Below are 9,109 nucleotides of genomic sequence, written 5' to 3'. Positions count from 1 at the left end.
TCCAACTTTTAAGTTAAAATTACAGAAAATATCAAAAATAGTTTTTAAATAGCTCGGACAGTCCATCCGACATCCGTTTGGATCCATCACGTTGTATTTCTCGATTTGAGTTTCAAAAACTTGAACATTTTCTCAAAACTTGGGTCCAAACCCATTTCTTTTGAAGAATTTTTCCCAAAATGGCCTGAAATTCTCGGAAAAACACTTTTATAAATATTTCTCAGAAAAATACAAAAATTTAGTGTTCAATTTTTGTTTTCTCGTAGAAATCTTAGATTTCTATTCCAAAAATACGAAAAAATAGAAAAATAACACAAAAAACCAAAAAAAATGGAAAAAAAACTACGAGAAAAACAAAATGATTTCTAGCTTTTTGAAGTTAAGTTTTACTAAAAACCTCATCTTAAACTATTTTACAGAAAATTCTTAAAAGGAACCCCCTTTTTAAAATTTTCAAAAAATTCAGGACCAAATGAGAAGAAGGCCTAACGGCCTTCTGTTATAAAACAGAAGCCGCAGGCCTCCGTTGGATCATCGATCGTTATGGTATCCATTTCCCTCCTCCCTCTCGAAGCTTCATTGCTTCCCCTGCACCGATCGCCTTCCCCCTACTTTCCCTCTTTCATGTTTCTGCTAATCCCTCTCCTTTCTTCCTCTGGTTCTTCCCCAATTGGCTGAAAGAAGTCAGTCCCTACGCAAGGCTACGCAATACGAGCAAGCCAGAAGGGCGAATCTCCCTGCTCCATCAGGAAGGTAAGCGTCGTTCCTTTCCCTTTTTCATTTTCTCTTTTGTTTGCTTTTGCTTTCAGTTTCTTATTTAAGGCCTGTAAATGCACCATTGAAGGTGTTGAGTTGCTTATGGCAACTTCAACACCTCCCTGTGCGACATTGATAGAATCCCTGCATTCCGACAGTGCTTCTGATTGCATGTTTTCCCCATTTTACTTCGATTTCCTACTTTGCTTTAATTTTCCCCTCTTAATTAATTTTGATCGCTTATGTGTACTTTTTTTTTATTTCCCGTTCGTTTGTCGCTGAGTTCTGCCGGAGTCCGGCAATCGTCCGATCACCTGAGCTGGATAATGTCCAATTAATCATCGGTGTGTTGAATTTTCTCTCTCTCTTTGACTTAATCGGATGACTATCTACTGATTCTCTGGCGATCGTGCTTATTCTGATAGTCGTGTCGCTGGATTGTCTTGTTCGGAATTGTGAATCAACCCTGCTCCGTCAGAATTGTCCCCGTCAGTTTTTTTTGTTTTCCGGCAACCGTGCTTGTGCTAATAGTCGAGTTGCTGGATTACCTCGATCAATTTTCTGGACAGATGTCAGACTCTCGTCAGATTCCTGTCACGACTGCAATCCGGCCCAATTCTTCGATTGATTTTGTTTGTCGGAATAGTCTTTGCTTTTCTTTGTTTTCCGGCAGCATACTCATATTAAGGGTTATATTGTCAAACCATTCCTGGATTGATGTTAGCTTGTCAGGGCGATTCCGGTTGATGTCCCCCCCTTCCAGCGAGCGCACCATTGCTCGTAATCCCTGAGTTACTAATCTTTAGCTTAGTCTGGTCAGTCACTTTGCCACGGAATTCATGAGATTCTAATCGTTTTCTGGCAGTCAGAGTTTTATTGGATCCTGACCAAATGAAAATTTGGCCGTTAAAATCTAGAATTTGTTGGCACCATCGGAACTCCGACAAGTAATGGTTAGCCTACTGACAAAATTCTGGGAACTAATGGCCTGAGTCTCGGCCCGATATCTGGAGCGTGATCTTAGCAGTCATTTTACTTTCAAATTCATTTGTTGGGATTATAGATCGATCATTTGATTATTAGTAATGAGTTAGCACCTGAATTTCTGATTGTTTGATCTCCAGTTTAGTTATTTGATATATGCTTGGTCGACAGACTTTCGAAGTTGGATCATCGGATTTCCGAAATTTCAATCGATTGCTTGAATATTGGAAGTCCTGATCGGGTTCCAGATTTTCAACCAGAGGTTAATATTTTTTTTTTTTGTTGTTGGACTATTCTGATCGGATGCCTGGATCCTGGTTGAATATTGAGCTACTGATTTACTGACTTATCAATGTTTGGATCCAATCATGGATTTTCTGAAGTATGGATCAGAGTCTTTGTTTGCTGGGATCCAAAACAGTAAATCTTGGATTTTCTGAAGTATGGATCAGAGTCTTTGTTTGCTGGGATCCAAAACAGTAAATCTTGGATTTGCTGAAATTTGAATTAGAATTTTTGTTCGTTGGGATCCAAAACAACAAATCATTGATTTTCTGAAACTCGAATCAGAATTGTTGTTTCCTGAAATTTGAAACAGCATACCAGTGATTCACTAAAGCCTGGATCGAATCCCACTGGTTTGATAATGTTTGGGTTATATATCATGGGTCTGTCGATTTCCTTGAATATGGTTGATGGGGTTTTGCTTGAAGATTTTATTATGAACTCCATTAGAATAAGACACTCAGTGTTCTATTGCCCATTCAATATGATATTTTGTTTGTTATCTAGCACTAACTCTGTCTTTTCGCAGGAGATATAAAAAAAAAGAAATAAAAAAAAAAAGATACGTAATGGCTTCTGAAACCAGGGGAAGGTATCCCACTTCCTCTGTGAGGTCTGACAACTCCTGGTATACCAAAGATATAGCCAAAGAGTCCCTTAGATTCAAATGAATGTTCGTGGAGTTCATTCTCTGGAGGTTTGTTAAGTCAGTGGATTAACACCTTTCATTATTGGATAAAAAAAATTTGTGGTTGTCTCTATCTTTCAAATGCTTAACATTATTGGATTAACACCTTTCATTGTTAATTGGTCTAATGATATATATATATATATATATATATATATATATATATATATATATATATATATATATATATATATATATATATATATATATATATATATAAATATATATATGTATATAGATTTATGTATATAGATTTTGCTATCTTCTGCATTATGTCATTATGAAGGAAGGATGCTGTAATGCTGTAATTTTCTGCTTTATATCATTATGAAGGAAGGATGCATTATGTCATTATGAAGGAAGGACGTTGTAATGCATTATTTTTTGCATGGCATGCCAAGTTTGATGCAGGGGAGAGGCTGGCCGCAGGTGTTTGTCCTACCTATTATGCAAGGAGTTTTGATGTGTTACCTGGTATTGCTTGTAGTTGTAGATAACCTGCATTTCTTTTACTGTGTTTTTGTAAAACCACCCTTTTCAAATCTATTGTTGTTTTTTTATTTATTTTTTTAGCCCTAAGCCAAGCTAGTCCAGGGAATTCCCTGAATGAGATTTTGCCTTACTCAGTGCCCAGTTTCACCTATATGTTCGGCGTCAGCAGCCATCTGTTATGTCTTCACTTCATCTTCTCAGCCTTCCACGCACACTAGTCAACCTGTGACATCTTGTTATAACACTTGAATCCCAACAACCACTTCATCCCTTCACTCAGCACCCTGCTGACATTCACTTCCTGCACTCTTCTTGTGCACAACCCCTTTACTTCGTCCAGCCACGTGTAATCACCATTTACCTCCTGCAACTTACTGTCCACCAAATATACCATTATACCATCTTCCACCTCTTTCCTGCTGCAATCCCATTATACCGGTTATACAGCCACGTGCATTCGCCATCTACAGCAGTGTTTGGTTCTGCTGTAGTCACCTGCATATCTATAGCAGTGCCCATGCGCTGCTATGACTCCCTTTGGCTACCCATTTCATATATACAACATTTCCTGTATACATTATGCCTATTACACTTGTTACTTTTACAGCAGCATTGCACTTACATTTTCACATATAGTTCCATTACTCCATCACAGCTTGTACACTCTTACAACACCTTCTTTAACACAGCCTCCACTGCCTATTGTTGTGATTCATTACATCGCCCTATCACCATCACCTTAGGGCATCCAACACATGTGCTGAAATGCCGGCCACCTACATTGTTCCTTCACATTCACCCTTTCATCTATATATATATATATATATATATATATATATATATATACACACACACACATATATATATGTATGTGTATATGTGCATTTATATATACCTATATGTGTATAGATACACATATATACATATGTATGCATGTATATATGTACGTAAATACATATCAATTTCATCTTTTCCACAATTTTGACCTTAGATACCTTGGCATATGAACATTTCCCTCTTGAATATCTTTTGACATCCACATAATACATATAAATTTCTTCTATTCTTCATGCTAACCAAGTGTTTTTGCAGAGAATATATGGAAAAGGTCATTACCTGGAGTTGTAAATTCAATTTTATGTATTGTAATAGTTAGACCTTAATGAGAATTTACATTTCCTATTTTAGATAGAATGAATGAGCATTGTAAATATCATAAAGTGCTTATTTTCATGCTTTTCGCCTTTATTTCTCAAATTCTCACAAATGGCAACATGAATGGCACGTGCTCCATTTCATACGAGGTAATTAATTCTAAGTTGATGATTTACATCAATGGTCATAGTCAGGATGTAAACAAAACTTAGTATTTTTATCTTTTATAAAATAACACTAGATCCTTTTCAAAAAAATCATCATATTTTCTTTAAATATTTTTCTCTTTTATCAGAATTTAATTTAAAAATTGATTCAATATATATACCAATGGCTATAGTCAGGGTATATTGAGAGTTGATTTCATTTTTACTTCTATAAAAGCACCAAAATGTATTTTATTCTTCACTTGAATTTAAATGTGGTTATTATATAATACATTCAATGACCATAGTCAAGGATGTATTATATCTTCAATCTCATTTTTAATTCATTTAAAGAATGTAATAGCTTTTCAAAATCCAATTTCAAAATTATTCAAATTCATTCATCATTTAGGATAGAATTGCATCATATTTTCAAAATTTCCTTTTCAAAATTCCAAGTGATTCTTTCCCTTCACTTCTCAGATCAAAACTCATTTATAGATTCAAAATCCTATCTCATTTTCAAGATTTAAATTTGATTTCAAAGTTCAACTTAATTTTGAAATTTCAAATTCGTGTTGTATTCAAACTTCAATTTTTTTCAAAAAAAATCCAAAACTTCAAAGTTCAATTTAACTTTGAAGTCATCTTCTGCTTCAAAAAATCAAGTTCATTTTCTTGTCTTCAAAATCAAAAATCAAAGTTTGAGATTGATTCTGAATCTCAAAACTTGACCCTTCTTAAAATTTTAAATTCAAATCTGGGTTTTCGAAACCCAGATCCATCTTTAGAAGTCCCATTCGGACTTTCAGAATCCAAACCCAAAGTTAGATTCCTAATCCCAACTTGGATCCAGATTTCCAAGTACAAATCACCACCTTTTCGGATCTCAGACTTCAGATCCAAAAATCGATTTTAGGATCCAGAGTTCAATTCCATCTTGGATCTCAGACTTCAGATCCAAAATCTATTTAGGATCCAAAACCCAATTCTACTTTGGATCTCAGACTTCATATCCAAATCCATTTTAGGATTCATAACCCAATTCTACTTTGGATCTCAGACTTCAGATCCAATTCCATTTATGATATAGTATCCAATTTTATCTCAGATCTCAAATTTCGGGTTCAACTCCCATTTCGAATTCTAAATCCAGAATTCAATTTTAAATCTCAACTCTATTTAGAATCCAGACTTTGAATTCAAATCCTATTTTGAATTCCTGATTTCAAAATCAACTTCTATTCTCAACTTCAATTCTTAAATCCAATTCCATTCTAGGATCCAGAACCCAGTTCCACCTTGGATCTCAGACTTCAGATCCAAATCCCATCTTGGATGCCAAATTTCGAATCCAATTCCATTTAAAATATTAGAATTAAATCTCGTTTTCATCTCAGATCCGATTCCTATTTCCGGGTTCTAAATTCTGAATTCAATTTTGAACTCTATTTAGAATCCAGACTTTGGATTCAGATTCCATCTTGAATTCCAACTTTCAAATCAATTCTATTTCTCAATTCTATTTAGATTTCCCACATTTCATTTTGATTTCAAACTCCAGAGTTAGAATTCAATTCCATTTCATCTCTATTCTGATTCAAAGTCCATTTATGACTTTGAAATTTCTTTTCTTCTCCTTTTTTATCTCAACTTCAGAATCATTCCTTTCAAAAGTCCAGATTTATTTCCCCAAGCTCTGATTATTTCAAAAGCTTAGAACTTTAAATCTTAAGTTCTAAGTTAGAAATCATTTTTCTTTACTCTATCATCAGATTCATCTCAGAAACACTTGGGAAATTTTCAAAACATTTTCAAAAAGAGCATACATCCTTGCATTGCACAAGCATGATTCGTTGCGCATTTAGACTTAGAATAAATTCTTAGATCATTTCTTAGCAAAGCAAAAGGCATGAATTCAACCCTTGGTTCGATTACCCCTGGTAAAGGCGTCAGGAATGGTCGAACCTCGTACCGACGAGCGGATCCCGTCTCCTAGTTTTCCCGCAAATATTTCAAAACGGAGGCAGGTTATTTTCTTAAATATTTTCAAATCAAGGTCAAGTGAGACCCCGCAAAAGAGTTCCTCTTCTCTCTTCTTTTCTTTTCTCTTCTCTCTTTCTTTTATGTCTTTTATTCTTCTCCCTTCAAAAAAGAGAAAAATAGAGGTTAGAAAAGGAAAAGAGAAGGAAGAGAGACTATTACGAGAGGAAAAATTTTGCGATGATCATAGATATTCATTTTAAAAGTAGGATTTCATGCTCGAGAAGTTAGGCCTTGCACCAGAAAGATCCTCTTCTTGAGATTTTGGTGCATATACCCAATTTCGCACTTGCACACCCTACGAGGCTTGCCTGACAGTGGCAACAAGATCCAACATCTAATAACAAACTAAGCATCTATAGTGCAATCACAACAGCGAGCAAGTACAAAAATGCAATAATAAGAATCACTGTAGAAATGATCCTACCTATATAGAATACATAAAGCATGAAATTTCAGAAAAGTAAGAACAAGGAAATACAAAATAGGCAATCATAAGTTATATTGCTCTACATGTACGCATATATGAAATATCAATTATTCTATCTCAAAATCCTTATACTTTATTTAATTCATCCAAAATCCTTATGCGACTTTCCCCTACCTCGGGATGTTGCGTCGTTGTGTGCGCCTACGAGTGTAGGTGATGACTCAGGCCGCAGGGCACGAGCGGGACCCATTGTGTAAATCTACAAAAGTGTGAAAACTATTATGACATATTTATATAAATAACAGAAAAGGGCAGTGATAGGGCCTGCCCTGTCGTAGGAAAGCATGAGTAGCAGGGGTTAAGACCCCTGTCGTATGGAATCTGATGAGTGGTAGGGGCCAAGGCCCCTTGTCTGACGAAAAATATCAAACAAAACATCAAATGGCAGGGGCCTCACCCTTGCTTGATGAACCTCGAATGACAGGGGCTGAGGCCCTTCCCTAACGGAATTAAACCAACGGCAGGGGCCAAGGCCCCTGACCGACAATATGGCGAATAGCAGCCCTACCTGACAGAGCTAATCGAACGACATGGGTCAAGGACCTTGCTTGACAGAGCTATTCGAATAGAAGGGGTCAAGGCCCCTGCCTAACAGAGCTATTCGAATGGCAGGGGCAAAGGCCTCTGCCTGACATAGCTATTCGAACGACAGGGGCCAAGCCCCCTGCCTGATAGACTTCGAATGGCAAGGCCCACGACCCCTGCCTGATAGACTTTGAATGGCAGGGGCCACGACTCCTGTCTGACAAACTTTAAATGGCAGGGTCTCAGCCCCTGCCTGACAATAAATTGATCGACAGGGGTCGAGGCCCCTGCCTGAATAAAACGAACGGCAGGGGCCAAGGCCCCTGCCGATGGACATTGAATGATAGGGGGGGGGGGATGCTGCCTAGTGGGAATAGTGAAGAAGAGGAAGGGAGAGCATGGCAGGGGCCGCTGACCTCCTGCCAGCCTCCCAAAAATGCAAAGAAAAGAGGGGAAAGGTGCGGCAGGGGGTCGTCGATCCCCTGTCGCCCTTTTGGTAGGCATAGAGGGAGCGGGAGGGCGCGGCAGGAGCTGCCGACCTCCTATCGACCTCCCGATGAGCCAACAGAGAGAGGGGAGAGAGGGAGGGCGTGGCAGGGGCCGTAGGCTTCCTACTAGCCTCCTGACGAGCCAACAGAGAGAGGGGAGAGGGAGAGGGCACACCTGGGAGGGGATTGTCAACGTCGGTCGGCGTCGTCAGTCACGCACAGGGAATGAGAGTGGAAGAGAGAAGGAGATTCGAGAGGGAGGGGAGAGGGAACACGAGGAGGTGAGGGCGTCCCCTCCCCTTGCGTGCTCTTAAAGGCATGGGAGAGGCACCGATTCGGGAAACCCCAAAGGGGTTTCCATTCTTGCAGAGGGGAAAAAATGCAGAGGCCCGCAGTTGTGTTAAAGATTTTAAAAGGGAAAACCCTAAGGGTTTTCCCAGGACTTGGTTCGGGTCTGAGTCTCGTCCGGGTCAGGCCCAGATCCGACCCGAGTCTGGATTTTTTTATACGTGGGTTTTACAACCTACCCCTCTTAAAAGAATTTCGTTCACAAAATTTTATTGCATTCAAGACTCAAAGTACAAGTCGGGGTACTTTTCCCTGATATCATTCTCAGGTTTCCAAGTACATTCATCAATCCCATGATGTCGCCATCAAACCTTTACAAAAGAAATGGTCTTTGATCTTAGCACTTGGTTATGACGATCAACAATCTCCACTGGTCTTTCTTCTAATGTCAAGTCCCCTCGAATATCCACATCCTCGTAGTGAATGATGTGCGATGGGTCATGAATGTACTTTCTCAGCATGGACACGTGAGAAACATTATGAATTTGAGCGTACTGAGGAGGTAACACCACACGATAGGCTACTTCTCTAATTTGTTCCAAGATCTCGAATGATCCGACGTATCTAGGACTTAGCTTTCCCTTTTTTCTGAACCAGAATACGCTCTTCATCGGGGATACCTTAATGAAAACCATCTAACCAATCGCGAAGGTAAGCTCTTTTCGACGTCTATCTGCATAGCGCTTTTGTCGACTCTGAGCAGTATAGA

This window comes from Nuphar pumila, chromosome 11, assembly GCF_984573655.1.
Source record: "Nuphar pumila chromosome 11, dmNupPumi1.hap1.1, whole genome shotgun sequence".
Taxonomy (NCBI): Eukaryota; Viridiplantae; Streptophyta; class Magnoliopsida; order Nymphaeales; family Nymphaeaceae; genus Nuphar; species Nuphar pumila.
This window is presented reverse-complemented; position numbering follows the sequence as displayed.